Source organism: Mauremys reevesii, linkage group 2 (assembly GCF_016161935.1).
Source record: "Mauremys reevesii isolate NIE-2019 linkage group 2, ASM1616193v1, whole genome shotgun sequence".
In the NCBI taxonomy this organism is placed as follows: Eukaryota; Metazoa; Chordata; order Testudines; family Geoemydidae; genus Mauremys; species Mauremys reevesii.
In genome coordinates this window covers 178,679,180-178,692,614 of record NC_052624.1, presented here as the reverse complement: position 1 = coordinate 178,692,614, position 13,435 = coordinate 178,679,180, and the positions used below count along the sequence as shown (strand labels likewise).

The following is a 13,435-nucleotide window of genomic DNA, read 5'->3' as shown; positions in this document are numbered from 1 at the left end:
GGGTCAGCACTACATTACTAGGTCATGTGTTACTACAGTAAGGGTGATCTTCGAAGCATGTGTCACATTGGAAAAATGTTTCTTAAGTCTGTCTGAAGAGCTGCCCATGCTCTTGGCAAAAAAACATGAAAGACAAATCCTCAATGAAACACATTACAATATCAAATGAGGCTATACAATTGGAAATATGTCATTCAGCATTTGCCTTTCATGGCTTCTTTTTTTGACTCTCACAGGCAATATTACAGATAATTAATTGGAGAATAACCTCCCCAAAAGGTCTTTCTGACACCTTTACCCTCTTTTTCAAAGTATATTCTGTTGCTAGGATTCTTTCTTTCTGATCCTGAGCTAATGCTTTGCTAGCTTTCTTCGTTCTTCTCCCCAAATATATATCTGTATCTATATCCTCTTGTGCTGAGTCCTCTGTTACTAATTTAACCTGGCATACTTCTTGGAATATATAACTTTGGATACCATCTCTTGCTACAGATGATTCCCTTCCACATGATATTAACTTGTATTGCTGAACTTGTCTGCTGCAGTCTTTCTGCTGTGCTAAATCTGCACTTCTTGGTGCCAATTCTGCACAGCCAGAACAGAGAATTGCAAGTAGCTTTACAGACTTCACCCCTGCAGAGATACAGTTCTGAGGAGGACTATTCCAGTGGCCTTTCAGATGAATGCTCTTGGCCTTCTCTGAAATGCCAACGACACATTTTTCTAGTCTATGAAGATGGCTCTTGTTGGAGAAATTGGCCTTTGTGATTTGTCTGAGATAAGTGCAGCCCTATTTGTATAACCCATCATCACTTATATATAAGAAATGTTTGAGACTGCTGCTTTGTTGTGGCTCCCCAGCTTGGTGCAGTTATGCTGTTTGGAAATGATAGGGCCTGTAAACGGTCCTTAGAAATCTGCCATTCATAAGAAATGCCCCCCCATAACCATTATGCATTTGGGTTTTATCTGTAGCATAAGGGTTTTGGTGTGTTCAGGCATTTCCTTCTCAAGGCTATAAAATATTCATCCCTAGTGGTGAGGCATTGTGTACCTAGGGCAGGGGTCGGCAACCTTTCAGAAGTGGGGTGCCGAGTCTTCATTTATTCACTCTAATTTAAGGTTTCATGTGCCAGTAATACATTTTAACGTTTTTAGAAGGCCTCTTTCTATAAGTCTATAATCTATAACTAAACTATTGTTGTATGTAAAGTAAATAAGGTTTTTTAAATGTTTAAGAAGCTTCCTTTAAAATTAAATTAAAATGCAGAGCGCCCCGGACCAATGGCCAGGACCTGGGCAGTGTGAGTGCCACTGAAAATCAGCTCGCGTGCCACCTTTGGCATGCGTGCCCTAGGTTGCCTACCCCTGCCCTAGGGTGACGAGACAGCAAGTATGAAAAATCAGGACGGGGGTGGGCGGTAATAGAAGCCTATATAAGAAAAAGACCCCAAAATTGGGACTGTCCCCATAAAATTGTGACATCTGGTCACCCTATGTGTACCCTGTCTCTTTACCTGCTCATTCATTTGCTTGCTTCCTCCAGTCGTCACTCTTGCCTATTTTGTAGTATTTCTTCTACTGACTTCCCCAGTCCCTTTTCACTTACAGAGAAGCATTTAGTTACTTTGTCCCTTCTACCCCATGGAATAGCAGTTGTCCAGAAATGCATTTTATTTATAGGCTTAACTACTCCTTTCCACATGGCACCCAAAAACAGCTACGATGTCTTAGATTTTGCTGATCTGTTTTAGTTCCGCCATCAGGGGACTGATATTTTGAGGATCAGATGTGTTCTGCCTTTGGCTACCAGTCCTTAATGGTAAACCATTCTTTTTTCGTTTGCAGACCCCTAATTTTTTTTTTTTTTAAAAGAAGTGCGGATCCCTTTGGAAATCTTAGACATCGTCTGTGGACCCCTAGGGGTTTGCGGACCACAGGTGGAAAACCACTGTGTTACAATGTTAAGCTAGTTCAGGTGAGGCTAAAAGCAACTTTTAAGGAACCAGTGCGTAAAATAACTGACTAAACCCCGAGACTGCTAGGGGAAAATATGTCCTTATTTGTGCTGCTTCATGATGTATAAAGAAGGTCTTGGGATATCAGTCCTCTCTGCCAGCTCATGTCTGCTTCCTGTTCTGTAAATTGGAAGCTCTCTCAGCCCTTGACTTTAAGGATTTGGGGTGCTGAATCAATAACACATACCTTTTCTCCAAAACGTTGGTTAGGAGTTCGAGTTAAAATGTTGAGGAAACAAAAGATTTTTAAACAGCGTGAGTAAAAATGCTTTTCCCTCTCAGTGGTCTTACTCATCTGTTACTTGTGATGCCATCCTACTGGTCCTCCAGTCATCCACAAAATTGTCCAGCAAAATCAGGATAAAGAGGAGCTGGTGTTTCTAATGTAAAAAACAAGCAGAATTTATTTTTCAAAAAAAAAAAGAAAAACGTCATTCAGGCCTTTGAGTATTTTTGTTTCTTTATCAGATGTTAAAACCACTTATTTTTCTATTGCATATGTACCTTAACTGCAAGGGATAAAACCTACGTGTCTACTGTGACCTTGCTATTTGTGTGCATGTGAATAATTTTGAATAAAATATGCATTTAACTCAATTGCCAGTTTGTTATAAATAGCAGATGTAGCAAGAGTAGTCTTCATTGGAGGACAGATGTCCTTGGGCATAGCTACCACTCAAAAAGACGTTTGTTCACTACGGGCAACATAATACCATTCATCCAGCCAGAAAACCAACGTGAAGTACAAAACAGTTAGGTATTTTCAGACTTGAAGATTCAAAGTTCCTCTCCCCTCTTCCTGCCACCAAAGCAGGGAGTAGACATTTGTAACGAGTAGCTGCTACCTTTCCTATAGAGGCCTCACTGTCCTCTGAAGCTTCCTGGTTGGTGTAGGTCTAGGCAGGGGCAGCTCCAGGCCCCAGCATGCCAAGCGCGTGCTTGGGGCGGCAAGCCGCGGGGGGTGCTCTGCCGGCGCCCTGAGGGCGGCAGGCAGGCTGCCTCCGGCGGCTTGCCTGCGGAGGGTCTGCTGGTTCTGCGGCTTCGGCAGACTGCGGGAGGTCCGCCGAAGCCGCAGGACCAGCAGACCCTCCGCAGGCAAACCGCCGGGGGTAGCCTGCCTGCCGTGCTTGGAGCGGCAAAATCCCTAGAGCCGCTCCTGGGTCTAGGCCCAAAAGAGAGATGGGGGACTTGCCATTCCAGGATGAATTGTGGGTGTAGGCTAATCACAACAATTAAGGTGTATTTCAGCATTGGCAATAAGAAGATAGTATTGGGCACGTTTCCCCAGCAATATAAAAGAAAATCAGTATTTTAATCGTTTTATGGTACTGTGAAAATGCACTGTGGTCCGCTTGGCCTGTGAGCCTATTAAAGGTTTACGAAGGTTTTAAGGGTATATCTCCACTTCAATTAGACACCCGCGGCTGGTCCGTGCCAGCTGACTCAGGCTCATGTGGGACTGTTTCATTTCAGTTTAGACTTCTGGGCTCAGGTTGGAGCCTAGCTGTAGAACCTTGCGAGGTGACAGAGTCCCAGAGCCCCGATTCCAGCCCAGGCCCAAAAATCTACACTGCAATGAAACAGCCCCACGAGCCCAAGTCAGCTGGTGTGGGCCAGCCACAGGCATCTAATTGCAGTGTAGACATACCCTAAATGGCCTGGTACCTGCTTGTCACAAAAGCTGTCCCCTATCCTGATTCCATGAGGCCACAGTTGCAGTCAGTGGAGGCACTGTAGTTGGAGCCTCTCTCCTCTAAAAGAAGGGAACAGCTGGCAGGGTTTTCTCGGCAAGTTCCTGTTAGCTTTGGGTCTTGCACCCCTCTATCCTACTTGATTCACAAGAGCCCAAGATTACTCGAGACCTTCCAGACTTGCTGCAGGGCCCTTCTCTTTGCCCCTACCTGTGAGGAAATTGGAAGGCTCTGTTGTGAGATCCTAAATATCTTGATCATGTTTTTTTTGGCTGCTGGCTTATTGCCAGCTGTTGTGGGTTTGTTGATTAAAGGTTGGAAGAAGTTACAGGAGTGGTCTATTTCATGGTTATGTGCATCAGAATGGTTGAGGAGTGCCTGTGCCAAGGGATAGGTGCCCCTTTTAATGGGTTTGTGTATAAATCTAATTAAATAAAACTGTAGATTTAGTGAAGAGAGCTTCTGGATGCTGAACTACAGCTATTGGGATGGTAGAATGTGTTTTTCCTCAAATGTTGTTCTGTTCTCTCACCCCTACCCCACAGCCAGTCTCCTTCCGCTTCCCCCTCCCCCCAGTAAGGCTCAGGCCTACCATGCATACTAGGAGGCTGGAATATTTTTCCTTACCATTGGTTGCAAAGACCCATGAATGACCGATACTAATACTTCTCAGATGCTGATCAATTTAACACCCAAAAAATCCTAAACAAATGTTTAATCTTGAGGTTGAAACAAAGAAATTATTTAATTTCACTTACTCAGACACACCTATTGGCACCATCTATGTTCATATACAAAATATAACACAACATATAACATCCCATACAATGAAAGCACATGACTGTTTTTGATGGGTTGCTCAATCCTATAGCAGTCTTGGCTGGGGGTAAACAGCTTCTCTCAACCTGCTTTATTAAACTAATTCTCTTTGGTGAGCTCTTCTTTTGACAGGCTGACAAAAACATCGTGTGCTGTAATGTCATTCATGCTTGGCTTCCATAGTAATGATGTATATCTACATATAACAGCACTGTTCTTTTCATTTATGAAAACTGTAAAAGCTATTTGCTAACAGTTTTTGACGTAACAATACTACTACATATATATGCATATCGTATGCATATGCATACCATAATCAACGTAATGTCCAGTGGCTTGTCAGCTGAAAAGTCTGGGTACCATTAGGTACTCTTATGGTGGCAACACAGAGCCTGGGTGGCATAGATGTTGACTTTAAATGAAAACCTTCAGAATGAGGCATAATTGCAGGATACTTTTGTAGCTTTAGATTATCACTGGAGGCTAGGAGAGCATTTTGTTCACTGTGAAGTCGATGATAAATACACTAGAAACAAGGACAGAATTTTATCCCAGAGAGAAATGTGTTTTTAAAATTATTTCTTTGAAAGCATAGTTTTTCAGTCTAAGTCAACCATTAGCCTTATTTTTTTAAGTTTGTTGTCTAATATGTAATGTTACCTTGTCATGTTGTCACAAGGTGACTGATTGGCATTTGCTCAATAAAACTAAATTATCATTTGTGCATAGGTATACAAACAGCTCAATACAGTCGCTCTATACAATACACTTATTAGTGAAAACTGTTATAAGTATTTTAGAGAGATTGGAATATTTTAACTTGGCACTAAAGGCTTCATGATTTTTTTTTAACCTGCCTACCAGATGTATGGTAATAAATGGTCACATGTACATAAGGGCTGTTGTTTGGTTTTGGTAGCTGTGTGTCTTTAGAGTAAGGAAGAATGAGATCCTTATTCTGATTGCATTTCAGCTACATCTGTTTGTCTTATACTAATGGAAAAGAGAAGAGGTCTGTTCAGTAAAGAGAACTTACAGCAAGTAAACTTGTGGATAAAACTAGCTCATCATAAACTGATAAGTGAAGGGTGTCTCAGGCTGTAAAAACAAAGCCAAATAATTTAGACTCCACAAATTTTTGACTGGTCTTGAATTTGTTTTTGAGGGAAATGTCACCTTAATTGTAAATATAGTGTATATTATATAAAATACGTATTTCTAATCTTAACTTCAGTAGTTTACTAATATGTTAAGGTTTACTAATATGTCATACTAAGTTTGTTTCTCCACATTGTATATCTGGGACTCATTTTTGGCTTCATACAATGCAATTCGCATATGAGTCAGTTGTAGTTGAATGTACCTACAATAATCTGAGGTCAGAAATGGGCTCCTTGAGGTACACTTAAGAGTTTTAATTTGAGTATACTCTATGTTCAGATGGCTGTAGTTATGTGATAACAATAATTTGATTATTTACTTTAATATTCATATATGTAGCATTACTGTCACACTAAGCTTTTTATATGCAGTTTTCCTGTAAGTGATAATGAAAAGAGAATGAAGTAAATGACTCTTCTTTCCAAGTGACTTACTGTACACTTCTAAAACCGCACAGCTATTGTATCCCACAGATCAATAGGAGCCCTGAGCTGTGCCTACATAATCAAAATCTGTTGTGTATTTAGAATTACAATACTATTATATGACTGTGGAATAATGTAATGTGGTAAGAAAGTTGCATTGTATGTAAACACCCCCTCCCCCAGTACTTGTAACTCTGATATTTAATTTAAAAACAAACGAACAAAAAAAAACTACGTTGGAGACAAGGCCTCACTACCAACCTAGGTTTTTTCAGTTTGTAATGCTCAAAAAGGGCTTAAAATGTCTTTACAAGAGAGAGTGTGTGTGCATGTGTGAGCAAGAAATATGAGGATACTATTTATAATTTTTCATATTCTCATGCAGAGCTAGACAGCAGAAGGACTGTAATCTCCTCTTTCCAGAGTGTTAACTGTTCACCCCATATTGAAGATTATGAATATAATTGTGGCAAAATTTCCCTATGTCACAATTGTCTAGGTCAATTTATGCTCTTAATATATTTGGCTTGCGTTATTGGTTGTTGAGTGTTATTAATGCTATATCACAATAGCTCTTGTCAGCTGCTTGTGACCGCAGGCACTGGGCTGGAAACAGATGCATCTATTTCAACCTTCCAAGCTTTTCTCAGTGCAATGAAGTGAAGTGTGCAGAAATCTTTACTATGTCACTGTCCTGTTGTGAGAAAGAATAGGAAACTGTACTTCCAGATGCCTTATTTGAAGTAGGATGAGAAATGCATATAAAGAGTTCTAGAAACATTGTAAAAATCCCTTCTCAAAACCACTTTTTTGGCTAGCATTCTGCCACTATGATCTATTTAGATGTGTCCATGGCTGCTTCAGTGCCCAATCACTTTTTAGTGATGAAAAATATGTGAAAGATTGTCATCTTAAATGCATTTTAAAAACAAAACCCAAACTCTTCCAATAGCTTTTCCCCATTTCACATTGGTTTGTCACTGAACTGATTTCACCCCTACTCCTCAAAACTTCTGATCTGATATGCTTATTTGTGGTCTGTATAAATTAGTCCTTTTTTTGTGGGACTCACTTAAGCTGATTTAACCCTTGCTTATACTGAGCACTAAGAAAGGGTCTGGCGGTCACTGTAGACAGCTTGATGAAGACCTCCACTCAGGCCTGGTCTACACTGGGGGGGGGGGGGTCGATCTAAGGTACGCAACTTCAGCTACGTGAATAGCATAGCTGAAGTCGAAGTACCTTAGCTTGAATTACTTACCCGTCCTCACGGCGCGGGATCGACGTCCGCGGCTCCCCCATCGACTCCGCTACCGCCACTCGCTCTGGTGGAGTTCCGGAGTCGACGGGAGCGCGTTCGGGGTTCGATATATTGCGTCTAGATGAGACGCGATATATCAAACTCCAAGAAATCGATTGCTATCCGGCGGGTAGTGAAGACGTACCCTTAGTGTGCCATTGCAAAATAATTGTGGCAGGCACAAGAATCACTACTAGCCACATTCAAAAGAATGGATAGATGTGCCAAGTCTCTCCTGAGGGTTTTGAGGATTTCTAATCACATCTTGTGCTAGCATCACTCATGATAGATATGCTTGAGGGGCGACTGATAGATGCAACCTGTCCGAAAGTTTAAGCAGACACTGCTTCACACACCCTGGCCATGTCTGTGGTGATGCGAAGCTCCTCCTGGCTCCAACCAGGGATGTTCAAACAGTTATGGAGGCTCTTCCCTTCAAGCTCTGTGACCTCTTCAAATCCAAGACCAATGAGGCCCTCCATTTGTTAAGACTCTCTGGCTATCGTGTGCTTTTTGGACTTGTACACTTCAGCCCCAAGGAAAAAGCAAGCCAGGCCTCATAACTGCTTCAGACAGTGCCCTCTGCCCATAGTACTGTAACCCATAGAGGGAACTGGAATCAGTAAGGAAGAAACAGATTTGAGCTGGTGACCCTCCTGCCACTTCCTCAGCTGCTGTGCACTCTGCATCTTCCTCTTAGCAGCAGGTTTAACACCACTGAGAGCCTGACAAAACCTACAGAGGATCTGGACCCATTCTCCCTCACCCCCTTTTTGGCAACTCTTTTTGGTCTTTTATTCAGGAGGCCTGGGCGGGAATCAACAAGAACCAGTGCATTTTCCTTTGTCAGCAAACGGTATTGCATATAGTTTTAGGTCCTTTCTACCCTGGACCCTCCCCCCCTTTCCCCCCGTCCCTCCTCAGGAACTCTTCTCAGATGACACTATTGAAACAGGAGCCTCTTTTGTAACTCGGAGCAGTGGAGAAAGCACCTTTAGAGTTCAGGAGCAAGGGGTTCTACTCTCATTTTCTAATCTTAAAAAAGAAAGGGTATTGGTGCCTTCAGGGCCTCAAGTTCATCTGTCAGTTCAAGTTCAGGATGGTGTCTGGTCTCTGTAATCCCCTCAATTCTGGTTTGTGGCTCTCAACCTTCAAGAGGCCTATTTCTACCTGTTTGTATGCTCAGCATACCTGAAATACCTCAGATTCTTGGTAGGAGAGACTCACTACCAAGACAGGGTCCTGCCCTTTGGTCTTTAAGGGCGTGGCTGTTGTGGTAGCATAAGTGGAATGGCAAGGTATTCAGGTCTACCTGTACCTTGACAGTTGGCTAATCTGAGGGAAATAATCATAGCAAGTGACTAGCTCCATGCACATAATTCCCAAGACTCTTTGCTGCTCTGGGCCTCAAAATAAACAGAAAAATCCACCTTTGCTCCAACTCACAGCATAAAGTTAATAGAAGATGGATTAAATTTGAGGTCAGTGAAAACTCCCACAAAAAAGATTCCAGACTATAGTGGACCTTGTCAATCAACCACCTGCAGGCTCGTCCAAAGACTTTGAGTGTGCCTCGTGCAGGCTTGGGTCTGAGATTGCAAGGCCAGCAACTAGAAGAGGAGAGAAAAAGTGCATCCTTGTGTGTGTAAACTGATACAGAAATCATCAAGAGGCAATAAACTCCACAATACCACCGTTAGAGCAATTTTTCAAACAGAACTATATTAGAGTGTTGTTTTCCCTCTGCACTTTGCTAGGAGTATATTATCTTTTCCTGACAGTTGTGGACCTTGCCACAGTCCTCTATGCCTTTTGTCACTTTCAGACCGGATCACTGTATACTTAAGGAGATGCAGAATGTGATGGTCCGTTTACTTAGCAGTTTTATACTTCAGCTATAGCTGCTCTGGCTTTGATTCATTTCAGGTTTTAATTCAAGGTGTTTGTTTACATTCGCTAGCATTGGTTATCTGATGTACTTTTTTTTATTATGATAAAGAACATTGTATAAATGGGGTTTGTTGGAATAATGGGAGAACCAATATTTTTTTCTAATAAGGAAACTTATAGTCACCTTCCAAATACAATAATGGTTTGGCAGGGTGGGAGGAGGAATGGAAAGCACCTTCCAAATGCAAGTGAGCTGACAGCCCACAAGGTGATTTTCTTGATTCCAACACTTCAGGTTGCTGGTATTGACATATGGCATCTCTCCAGAATAAATATTGCTTTTGGAAAAACTAGCTGAATTATTTCGTAATGGTTAAACTTACTGAAAATCAGGCCCCAAATGATATGTTTAATTTAGACTTCTGTGGAGTTTACAGACTGTAAATTTTATCATTAGTATTTTAAAGTTAAAATGCAAAGCAAAAATTGAAACTGAGTTAAAGCCACACTTCTGTGCTGAATGTCTCCAGTGAAGATATTCTGCATGTAAATAAAATCTAATTAAGGTTTTAAAATATTTTCTCTTCCATATGACATCCTCTTGAATCTTCCTGAAGGGAGCCCAAAATGCATCATTTTTTGACATCACGAATGCTATAGACGTTTCATAAGTTGCAATGAGATTTCTGGCATTTGTTGATGTCCTTCAGTTTGAGACCTTCAGTGACCCAGGAAATATTTAAGGGGATTTATTAACAAAAGGGAAGTGAAAATTTAATCAGTCATTTGACTTATTTCTGTGCTGCGTCTGCCTTGCAGACTAGTTAGTGAGAGCATTAAACACATCTTAAACTTAACTTCATTTAATTTTTTCTTTGGTACTGTTTTAAATCTGCCCCCTCCCCGCCCCCCTACAGTGAAATTCAGGCTTCTGTTTTTATAAGGGATGTTAAAAAGTAGTGTTTAAAAATCTCTCTCTCTCTCTTTTACACTCACACACACACACCTACCTCTGCAACTCTCCAACTGTAGCCACCATGTATTTGCTTTTGACTCCAAGTGAAGAGAAATGTAGTGCAATCTAAAAAGTGCAGACTTTGAAGACAAGGCAGGTGGTGGTATAAGGGAGCCCTTGAATTAGGTTGTTTTGAAAGAGCTGCTAGGGTGGAGTCAGAAGTCCCAAAATGTTTGAGAATCTAGTAAGAGATGATGTGTCATACTGGCACACAGAGTCAATGGGAGCACTGACTAAATGGACAGAGGAAAGTAGAGGGCCTTTTCCCATCTCAATGCCTGTTCGTATACAGCAGACTGCATGGGGATGAAAGTTCCTTCCTGATAGTCTATTTACTCTCCGAAGCTGCTTTGAAGATGTGCACAGTTGAACACTAAGGAGTTTGATCATTGTATTAATAGTGCTGCACAATGCTGTCCTGGTAATGGCAGTGTCAAATGGACTATGATCATACAGTGTTTGTGATTAGTTTTGAACTGTTGTTGTTCGGTAACCATTAGTGCTGCTATACGGTAAGCAGATTGCTGCTGCTTGGCATGCCTTGGAGGGAGACGAAAAGAGATTCAAGGAGGAGGCTAAAATGGAAGTGAGGAAAGGGTGTCTAGAGGGAGTGAGGGAAGAGTGCTGCTAGCAGTTGCTTGGTGGAGACAAATCTCTGATACAAAACAGCTCATGCCATCAACAGGAGTATTTTGTTGGCTTGGAAAAAGGGGTGGTATTCTCTCAGTCAAAACTGGAATTTCTGCCTCGATCAATTCTTAAAATCTTACCTAAATATTGAAAAAATATCTGTCACGAGTTTAACTCTAAGTGTGACTGGTTTTAGTGTGCTGCTGTTCTACTGGTGCTTCTCAGCATCAATTTAGGTCAAATCATGCTGTCCTTATGTGAGTAAGATAAGCAAAATTTGTTCATCTACATATGTAGGGCTAAATGCCCTTTCCCACCTATGTAGCTCTGCTGCCTAGGGTGCTCTTCAAGTGGAGATAGGAAGTCACAGTGGGGAAAGGTGGTTGTGATATATTCACTCCTATTTTGTGTAGCTTTCTCTCATCATCTGCAGCTACTATAGCTGAGTGGGACTTTGCTAGACAAATAGGAGAGTCAAGGGAAACAAACCTTATGTTACCACACCTTTGGGACGTACAGTGCTTAGCACATCATAAATTGCAATGGTTGGAAGCAGCAGAATGAAGAGGAGAAATAGAAATTGTCCACATAATTTATTTTTATATTGATGCAGAGATTTATGCAAATGACCCCTATTAATGCTAGTTACAGTAACTTGTATAAATTCTGTAATACAGAGGTGAGATTATGCCGCTAAAATTATGCCTTTTTTTTTAAGGAATGGGAAAAGATTTTCAGTGTGATCCCTAAGCACTTTTCTTCACCCTTTGTACACTGATTTGGAATCGACATTTGCAGTTTTCCACTAAGCTAAAGATCTGCAGGTTCATCAGTTTCTATCTGGAGTACCTCTAAAAAGTCATGACCAGAAGAATATTGGGAATCATTAAGGGATAGATAACTATCATGTTGCCTCTATATAAATCCCTGGTACGCCCACATCTTGAATGCTCTGTGCAGATGTGGTCGCCCTATCTCAAAAAAGTTGTATTGGAATTGGAAAAGGTTCAAAAAAGGGCAACAGAAATGATTAGGGGTATGGAAGGGCTTCCGTATGAGGAGAGATTAATAAGATTGGGACTTTTCAGCTTGGAAAAGAGACGGCTAAGGGGAGATATGATTGAGGTCTATAAAATCATGACTGGTGTAGAGAAAGTAAATAAGGAAGTGTTGTTTACTACTTCTCATAACACAAGAACTAGGGGTCACCAAATTAAACTAATAGGCAGCAGGTTTAAAACAAACAAAAGGAAGAATTAGATAAATTCATGGAGGATGGGTCCATCAATGGCTGTTAGCCAGGATGGGCAGGAATGGTGTCCCTAGCCTCTGTTTGCCAGAAGCTGGAAATGAGCGACAGGGGATGAATCACTTGATTACCTGTTCTGTTCATTCCCTCTGGGGCATCTGGCACTGGCCACTGTTGGAAGACAGGATACTGGACTAGATGGACCTTTGGTCTGACCCAGTACGGCCATTCTTACATTCTTATTGCCAGGGATGCTCATTTTTGGAAGGGAGGAGTTTTGTAGCCTTGTGTTTGCTGTTGGTATCCTGTGTGAACTTTCTCCTGGTCTGTTCAATATTATTAATGCATTTTTTGAACATTCTGTACTGTTTTTGTCTCGCCCTTGCAGGACTTCTCACTAATGGCTCATCAAAGGGATTAGGACCAGGATCAGAACAGTCAGAGAACGAGAAGGATGATGCATCGCAAGTGTCCTCAACTAGCAATGATGTTAGTTCTTCAGATTTTGAAGAAGGGCCATCAAGGAAAAGGTTAGTGGCGTTCACAGTTGCCTACTTTCATGTGGTAAATAAGCACCCCGATTTTCACAATAAGCCAAAAATCAAGTTAATCCCATTTCAGAACAAGGCAAAAACAAGTCAATCCCTAAAAACCCCAACACTCTGTGACTAGATCCCCCCGGCGTGCAGTCCGGGACTGTGGTGGGCCAGCTCTGCACCCCGACTCTCTCTCCCCCCCCCCAATGCTCCCCCCTTGCCAGGAACCAATATTAAAAAAAAGAAGCTACAAGCTAGACAAGCTACAAGCCAAAAACTAGCCAACAAGCAGTTCACAAGCCAATTAAGCCAAAAACAAGCCCAATTTCTGCATTTTTTCCCACAGGTTTGGCATGTCTGGTGGTGGTTAAGAACTCAAATAATCTTTTAAGAGTAGCACTGCAGCCTAATGTAAGGTTATAATTAAGTCCATTAATAATGCTTGCATTGCCAAAATCTACCGTACCATAAACAGATGTTCAGATGTAGAGTGTTTCATGCAGCTATAGGGATATGTTAACATTTTGGGTTCATCGTCCTGCATCCTTTACAAAGTGGGTGTTCTGTAGTTTAGCAGCGGAAAACATGGCAATGTCGCTGTCATTTTACTGCAGTTGGGTGACTGTTAAATGAAATCTTTACTCAGTATTTTTTGGGTCTATCAATGTGAATGTCTGTGTTTTCGTTTACTGGATCAAGAT

General features: G+C 41.5%; 1 protein-coding gene across 3 annotated transcripts in view; it reads left to right on the top strand.

Moving 5' to 3' along the window:
- JARID2 (jumonji and AT-rich interaction domain containing 2) overlaps window positions 1–13,435 on the top strand; it is a 183,164-nt gene that overhangs the window by 32,847 nt on the left and 136,882 nt on the right. For all 3 annotated transcript variants that reach the window (XR_005594478.1, XM_039525970.1, XM_039525971.1), the window contains exon 2: window positions 12,587–12,728. The gene's annotated coding sequence lies outside the window, so the exon portion shown is untranslated. The remainder of the gene's footprint in view (window positions 1–12,586; window positions 12,729–13,435) is intronic.